This window comes from Neopsephotus bourkii, unplaced genomic scaffold (genome assembly GCF_033783945.1).
Source record: "Neopsephotus bourkii isolate Nb327-2 ecotype Australia unplaced genomic scaffold, CSIRO-AGI_Nbou_v1 NB_1493, whole genome shotgun sequence".
Classification (NCBI taxonomy): Eukaryota; Metazoa; Chordata; class Aves; order Psittaciformes; family Psittacidae; genus Neopsephotus; species Neopsephotus bourkii.
Genome location: NW_026901969.1, coordinates 5,286,533 through 5,295,283, shown reverse-complemented (window position 1 = coordinate 5,295,283; position 8,751 = coordinate 5,286,533). Strand labels below are relative to the sequence as shown.

Here is an 8,751-nt window from a genome sequence, read left to right as displayed (position 1 = left end):
GTGATTTTTAGAGGCAAATCCCACCACGAAAGTACAGGTGGGGAACGGCAGGAGGATGTTGTGTTCCAGGCATAGGAAGGCACTTACAGGACGAGCCTGAGAGCTTCTTGACTTTCCCAGTTACCTGCTAATGATGGCACACGGCTCTTCACTGCCAGCATTTGCTATTTATTGCATTAGGATGTAATTTAGATAACTTTCAGTCTTGTGTACTAAGTGAAACCAACTAAATGGCTATGGAATACATTACTACTTTCTCAAGTTTTCTCAGAATGACTATTTCCACAGGATCCTGTACTACCGTGCATCAAGCCTTGGCTAGAACCTGTATGTTCAATCCCTTGCCTGTGACCAATTAAAGGCTATAGGAAACTCTTACATAAATACCACACTATTAGTTATACAATTTTGCAGATAAAATGATGTTTTCCTCCTGTGCCTCTGAGCGTATAGATGGAACAATAATATATGCTGAGGAACAAAGAACTTCAGTCCGTTGTGTTTTAAAGGCTAAGCTTACATCTAAATCTATTTCCATTTCCCTCTGGAACTGGAGCAGCTTTTTATGTCATATTAAACATTAGACAAATAGGGTAGATCTAATTAAAAGTTGAAGAAATGTGCTTCCCTTAATTGAATTTGTTACAGTTACATTTTGCAGACCAATGTTAATCAAAGCGGCAGTTCAGAGTGGATGGATCAAGGGAATTAAGTTAACCTTTGCATGTCCTTACCTGAACACGCGATAAGGTCTGCTCTCGCCTAAGCCACAGACGCCAATCACGACTCACCGCTCAGTCGCGACTGCCCGGCGCCGGTTGCCCATGGGCCCGCCGCAGCGGGAGGGCCCGAATCGCACTCTCGCTCGCTCACTACCGAGCAGCGAGGGGCAGCGGCAGCGCCTGGCCAAGATCGGTACCCCCTCCTCTCCCCTCCGCACTGGCGGCGTGGGGCACACAGCCCGCCCGACGGCCTCTGGGTCTGTGGCTCGGCGGCCCCGCGGCGGGAGGCAGCCCTGGCCGCCATGCGCGGGGATGCCCTCATCCTTATCATCATCATCATCCCCATCATCATTACCATCATCCCCCTTCTCCTCCTCCTTCTCCTCCTCCCCGCCCGCCGCTGCCCGGCCCCGCCCGACGGGGCGGACAGGGACCGCACGAGCGCGGGATGGGATGGGCGAGGCCGGCGCGGCGGCTCCACCCATGCTGTGCGCCGGGCGATTGGCTGCCGGAGCCCGTCTCCCCGCCCCCCAGCCAATGAGGGCGGCGGGCCGGGGGTGATGGGCTGCCTCTCGCGGGAGGGATTCCTGGAGACGCTGCAGTGTGGCGGCGCTCCGGGCGCCGCGCAGCCCCCGTGCCGTCTCCGCCGCTCCTTGCCCACCCCAGCCCGCCGGCGGCCGCTGCAACTTACCGTCGTGCGCGCCGCCCGCCGAGCGCAGGGGCCCGGGGCAGCCCGTCTGCCGCGCACCCCACCGGGCACCGCAGCCTCTCCCCAGGAGGGGCCCGGGCGCGCGTGGTGCCGCCGCGGGGGGAGGCTGAAGGACGAGCCGGCTGCGCCCGCCCGGGTTGCGAGGTAAGGCAGCGCTCTGGGGCCGCGCCCGGGCGGCATCGCCTCGGGCGGAGATAGGGGGGTTCGCCGGGCTGTGAGGAAGGGGGCGGCCGTTGCGCGGGCGGGGGCAGAGCACATGCTCCGGGGGCGGCCGGCGGCACCGCCTGCCGGGGCTCTGCCCGCGGGTGCGGGGGACGGGAGCCCGCCCCCAGGGCGCTCCCGGCGGGCGGGGGTATAACGGGGGGGGGGGGGTGTGGTTCAGACAAAGGGGGTGCCCGCCCTTCTGATCCCCCTCCTTTGCGGCCGTACTCCGCGGTCACCCCCTCTGCGGGAGCGAGGCGCCGTCCGTCCGTCCGCCCGCCTGCCTTGCCTCGATCCCTCCCTTCTTACCCGCCGCTGCCCGAAGCCTTCGCGGCGCGGCTGCCGGACCAACTTGTTTCTCCGGGTTTTACCTGGCCGCCACCGCCCTGGGCAGGGTCCCAGGCTGACACCCGCCCCTCCCCGCCTGCAGGGCAGCATCTTCTCATCTGTTCTTCGGTTTACTGAAAGCCTTTCCTGCATTACTGAAGAAGGCTGCCGAGCTAAACCATTTTCTTTCCATGCAGTTTAATGTGTCCTCCGGCGTTATTTTCTTCGCCTTATTTAGTTCCACTTGTCTTGCTTTGATTTTTGGGTACGTTATAGTCTTGTCCTGTGCCCCCACAGGGTATGGGTAGGCGATCAGCGCTCTGTTTAAAAGTTAATTTTGCCTATCAAACTCTACTAGGTAGCATAGTAAGGAAGTGGAGAAGAATGTTAATATTTCTTTTGTTCCCAGTCTTCTGAAATAGAGATATCAAACGACTAGCAGCTTCTGGTAGTCAGTATAGGAAGTAAATTAAATGTAGTCATTGGAATGAGCCTTTATGGCACTTTCAACAATCTGTAATTCAGTCATCTCTGATACAAGCTGCCTTTTGCTATTATTCATCAGACCCGGCTGAGTGATTTCTGTCAGATCGGAAGTGGTAGAGAGAAATCTCTAGGTAAATGTAACTGAAAAGCTTTCCAAGTGGAGTCCTAAATGAGCACAGAATAGCATTTGGCCAGAACCTCGAGACAGATGTTAGCATCTGAATAAATCATTCCTTTTGACTATCTGGGGGATGTCATGTCTGATTTTCCTTATTTAATAGCCATTTGTGGGTGAAGAAGAAAGATCTCTATGTTTATTACCTTGTAAATTCAATGCAGAAGGCTGTAGTGCAATCATATTTCACTGTCTCTGAAATAATACATTCTGTACAAAGGTCAGTAGAGTAATTTTAGATACACATACATGTTGTAGACCACAACTAGACTACTAATCAGCAGTGGTGATATTGATCCTCTGAGCGGCTATGCAGTGTGCCATCCGGGTTGTGTTAATCTGTTACGTGCTGTCTAAACTGCTTTATTGTCCGAGAGAGTTACTTTGTCCTCAGAAACAGAAGATGATAGTTGCAGACCCAGGAGGAGACTCCTTTCCCTGTGTGGATTGACGTCTAGAGTTACAGATGAGCAATTGTTTCAAGGAGTGACCCTGAAAAGGGGAGGGGGAGCTTTTTGATACAAGGACAAGTAGGCAGCAAACTGATTTTCTTTGTGAGGACATGAAATGACATCTGCCATGCTTAAATAAACCTGCTCAGAAAAGTGTAAGGAGATTCCACGTGTGTCTAGAATAGTATTTGCTTGCATGTTTTGGAAACAAATGACCTGATTTTACGTCTTAGGAGTCAAATACATATCTTTTTTTCTTGAAGCTTTTTGAAATTGTAGCTCTATTAGTAGTATTTGAGGGGATATACTTTAATGTGGTCCATTACTTGGCTTGTGGTATAGTTGCTCAGAATTTGCATGCGTGCAATTCATAAATTGAAACTGTATAGCTTAAAAATGTAGTGTAGGCAGCTTGAGTGAGAAGAGATAATTTAAAAAAGAACCACGGGGCAGAAGATAATAACATACTGTAGAAAATAATCATACTCCTGCACTTGCAAAAGCATGAAATGTTCCAGTGTAGCCATTTCATACAAGCCCAATTTTCCTTCACATTAAGAGTGCCTAAGTGAGCCTTATTAATGTTTGATGCAAAAGATGCGAAATCCATTTTAAGGGTTGATACTGGAATTTAAAGAGGTAGCTCACAGACTAGCAGAACAGTGCAATAACACTTCCCAAGAACAAATGTGGAAAATAATAATTTGCTGAGTATGCCATTGCAGCACAAGTGGGATGTAGCCTTCCCTGTAACGCTGACAGGCAAGAAGCACTTTAAACCCATAGGTACGAAGCAGTGTTTGATTTAACAATCTGAAACATTCTCTTGCCTTAATTGTAACTTAAATTGGATATAAGAGAGGAGATGTTTAGCGTTGGTTAGTGTCGTAGTTGAGAAGGTGTGAGATAAAGGAAGGTTCTGTTTGTCAGAAAGGCAGGAAAAAAAAATCTATGCTTTTCCAGCTAGCAGAGAGAGACCGGAAACATAAAATCAATTTTTATGGTCTTTTGGCAGGGTTGGCTGTAATAAGTAAGAAAAAGGAGCAGCTTAGGGTCTTGGCAGAAGTTTTTAAGCTACCCGGCTGTTCAGAAGTCAGTTAATTGATGTTTCCTCACATGAAAATGAAGCTCTTATTTAGTATATTGCAGTCTTTTTTTGCCCATTCAGCAGTCTGATTGCAATTTTAAAAATACTTATGTGTGAATATCTCTGGTTTTATATTTATACACACATTTAAACACACAGATCAAGTCTTACTGGGAACTGCGTTCTGAATAAAGAGTGCACGCTACCTCGTATTACCTGCTGTGGAAGAGACCTTAAAAGTTTGCAATGCAATTGAAAAGGACAAGAAAATATTTCTGCCTATCCAGAAGAAAAGCATGGAGGAATTATTGCGTGTGGATATTGTGATCGCCTTCCCTCTGCTGGTGATGCCCATATAAATATGCAGTTTCACAAAGAGAAATACTTCATAATTCGATTTACTTTGATTCTCTATAGAATGTTTGTTTTAAACATTACTTCGTATCTAGGAAGAAGCTTAATTAGAAATACACATAAGGGAGGCTTGTTAGCCAACTATGGATTTATGTTTACCTCTGACATTTACTAAATATACTTGAAGATAAAATAAAAGCATTTGCCAGACTGAATAAACAAAGCATTAGGTTAACAAATATTTTCAGGATGGTTATGTACAAATGTCGTCTTTGCTAGAGTAGGCTTTACTCCTTCCTAATACACCTCAGTAAGGGGGGATTAGAAATGTTGCTTATATGTTGTATCTTTTACAGAAATATAAAATACCAAAGCAGAATGCATTAGGAGGAGGACAACTGGCATAGGTTCTTCATGATTTCTTCTGGTGAGAGCATAAGAGCAGGCTACAGGCAACCACTTTCAGGGACTGTGCAGACCAGCTGAGTGATTTGTACGAGCAGTCTGTAGGAAAAGTTGTATGGTTTAAATAAAATAAACCAAAAACTTTCCTGAAGCATGTAATGACCAAAAGCTAGATAGGAGCTGTAATGAAAGCAATACTTCAGGAGATGTTTTTGACAAATGTCTATAATCAGAATGCTTTAAAGGCTGGCTTTTCTTTTCTAATGTTGTTTGTTGGTTTGTTTTTTTTTTCCCCAGTGATGTAAGGAGTAGCACGTTATAGGTCTTCCGTTTACTCTAAATGCTTATGAGAGAGTTGATTATTTTTCTTAACCAGTTTTCTTATCACTGCTAGTCTGGAGGTATTTCCCCAAACAGCAGGCACTGAACACTTCTCCTTCTGCATCCTAGGGGGAGTGTTGTTGCCATCTTTTGAATTCTCAGAGGTTTGCCAAGTCAGGATGCCACTGCCTTTTTAGCCATCCCTAAAGATGCTGGGAGAAATGTAATGGAACACTAAGTAAATCTAGAATGTCTCCTGTGCAGCATAGTTATCTGACAAGCTATTAATATTTATATGGTTCTTCTAAATGGAAGACCATGCAGATTTTAAAAAGTGTCACCAGAAATTATCCAAGCAAGCTATTTATTATTTGTTAGCTCTGAATAATTATATTAATATATTTCAGGAAAATATTTTATTTAGAAATGTCTAAAACCAATTCAGATACTTTGCTGACTGTAAGTTTCCTGGGCATTATTCAGAATTTATGGTAGTAGCCAAATGTACTTGTAGCCATGGTTGACTAAGTGGTGCAGTGCCTCAAATACATGAGGATACATGTCTCAAAGCTTCTCTGTAATGATTAAGTCAGGTTGTTTAAAAGCCCATCAAGTTCTGTTTTGTACTTTTTTTCTTACAGGTATTGTTTTTCTGTGTGTAGCTGAAAATCAGTGTAGCAGTTGGAGTATGGGAAAGTTGGCAGTCCTTGCCTAGCTGGGATCAGAGACGTGCTTGCCTGCAAACTCCCTCATCTGCATGTGTTTGAATAACCATGTAGATATGGCAGTTGGAAATAATTGGAGTGCTTTCCTGAAATGCCCTATGGAAATCATAGAATCATAGAATAGTTAGGATTGGAAAGGACCTTAAGATCATCCAGTTCCAACCCCCTGCCATGGGCAGGGACACCTTCCACTAGGCCAGGTTGCCTAAGGCCACGTCCAACCTAGCCTTGAAAGCTGTGAGTGATGAAGCATTCACAACCTCCTTGACAGAAATGGCTTACCTCATTTAGGACCCTGTCTCTGGGAGTCATACTTCTTCCAGAAATTTTCTAGGAAATGTGTACACATTGATCATTGGCAGGTAAATGTTAGACTGAACTCTTCTGATTTGGAACACTTAATGACCACTTGTGTCACATAGTCACGCAGTTTTAATATTTTTCTTTTTTTTTTTGTCCAGTGCAATGGAGTCTTTCTTTTTTTCTGTCATCGTATCTTAGAGGTAGGAGGAATTCTTGGGAGAATATGTGACAAATACATTAGAGTGGGTTTTTTTGTTTGTGTTTTAAGGCTAAAGGTGTTAACTAAAGGAAAGCTTGATGGCATGGTGTTCTGGTAGAAGACAATCAACTGGCAAATAGTTGAGGGTTAAAGACTAATAGTGCAATACATCCCCGTGAAAATCCCCATGTTTGAAAGTGGGTTTCAGTAATAAAAATTGTTTCTATTTCCTATTGTAATTATGAACTTTGTTTTTAGACTTCAGTAAAGCATTTAAATGAGCTTAAGGTGATGTTCTGATTATTAGTACTGTAGAAAGGCATCACTCTCTGTGTGAATAGATTTAAATTTATTTGATTGCAGAAGAGATAGTGTATGGGGAATTGCAGTTTCCATTATTCCAACTCTATTGATTACCTTTAACAATGACCTGGAATAAATAAAAGATCCACATTCATGAGAATACTTCTGTTCTTTTTTGTGCCATTTTTAATAAAGTTGAAAAAAGTGCTGTTACAGACTGGTTTAATTTGGTTTCTCATCATACTATGTCTGAATAGGTGTTTTAATGAAGTGAACTGAAACACTTCTGCCTACTTCCAGTAATTATAATTCCCCTCTGAAGAGTTGCTCTGAGAAAATACATGGGGATTGGATCCAGGGAATGTCGTCTGTCATTACTTTAAAGAGCAGAGAAGCCATATGCAGCTGTGAACATGGAAGTATCAAGAGTCAGAGAAGTGCTCAACTTCGAAAAGGATACTGGGTGCCTAGAATTTATTTGGAGAAGGGAGCCAGGAGTTGTGTCATATGGGATGTGCCAAATCTGCTTCTTGATGAAACTCCTAAAAGCTTACCATTCTCTTTAGAAAGCTTTCAGCATATGCAGCTATCTTGATTCCCACATCAGTGAAGGTCATAGAATAGTTAGGGTTGGAAAGAACTTTAAGGTCATCTGGATTCAACAACCTTGCCATGGTCAGTGATGCCTCACCCTAGATCATATTGCCTAAGGCTCTGCTCAGCCTGGCCTTGAACACTGCCAGGGATGGAGCATTTACTGCTTCTTTGGGCAGCCTGTTCCAGTGCCTCACCACCCTCACAGTGAAGAGCTTTCTCTTTATATCTAACATGAACTTCCACTGTTTAAGCTTAAACCTGTTTCCTCTTGTCCTATCACTACAGTCCCTAATGAAGAGTCCCTCCCCAGCATCCCTATAGGCCCCCTTCAGATACTGGAAGGCTGCTATGAGGTCTCCACGCAGCCTTCTCTTCTTCAGGCTGAGCAGCCCTAACTTTCTCAACCTGTCTTCATATGGGAGGTGCTCCAGTTGCCTGATCATCCTTGTGTCCCTCCTCTGGACTTGTTCCAACAGTTCCATGTCCTTTTTATGTTGAGTACACCAGAACTGCACACAATACTCCGAGTGGGATTTCGCGAGAGTAGAGTAGATGGGCAGGATCATCTGCTTTGACCTGCTGGTCACGCTTCTTTTGATGCACCCCAGGCTGTTAAATTGTGTTTTAGTAAGTAAAGGCTCATGCAGCAGCCTGGTCAGGCAGGCTGCAAGAGGTCAGACTAGAAGTAAAGCATCAATTTTTTGTCTATCAGTGGCAAGTGTTCAGGCCAGCTTACTGAGGAGATGGCACCTTTCCACTTGAAGTCTCTAGATCTAGGTCTCTGGTCTCTTTAGCGAGACCAGGCACAAGTTGCAGATTTGGTGTTGGAACTGCTGGATTTCAGATTTGTGCCAGTCCTTGAGAACACAGTGGATAATCATCTGTCCTTCTGGCCTTAAAATCCTCAACCCGTTGAACTTGCTGCCATTAACTTCTGTTGCACCTCCTAGATTAAATCATATGTTACTCATGTAGTGTGAAGAGGTTCTGTCTGAACTTCTCTTAAACTGCCACTGTATACCATAATCCTCTTTTGTTTCACCTTACTGACAAGAAATTTCTGCTTACTTATCTATCTGGTGTTAATCTTTTGAGGCCTGATATAAAGCCCACTGAAATTGACAACTGTTTCTTCCATTTATTTTGTTCCTCAGATGTGTCCTAAAGCTATAAATGGTGCTAATTAACAGGAATTCTATTCCTATTAATGCCTGTTAATTAATTAATCCCTCTTTCAAATGTGGGATGTGTCCCATCAGTCTGGGTTGGGCTTGTGTAACTATGCCTTAATTAGTTCACAGATTCCCATCAGTCAGGTGCTACCTGAAAAACTATTTTCTTCCATACCTGTTCTGGAGCTGGCCTTGCAGGTGGCAATCATTGTG

At 44.7% G+C, this 8,751-nt stretch overlaps 1 protein-coding gene across 4 annotated transcripts in view; it reads left to right on the top strand.

Moving 5' to 3' along the window:
• The first annotated feature begins 1,388 nt into the window (after nucleotides 1–1,388).
• The window catches only part of SYT1 (synaptotagmin 1), a 352,054-nt gene continuing 344,691 nt past the window's right edge, over nucleotides 1,389–8,751 (top strand). For 2 of the 4 annotated variants that reach the window (XM_061369378.1, XM_061369377.1), the window contains exon 1: nucleotides 1,391–1,575. The gene's annotated coding sequence lies outside the window, so the exon portion shown is untranslated. Of the gene's footprint in view, nucleotides 1,576–8,751 lie in introns of all 4 variants that reach the window. The other 2 variants (XM_061369381.1, XM_061369379.1) reach the window with 2 other exon arrangements.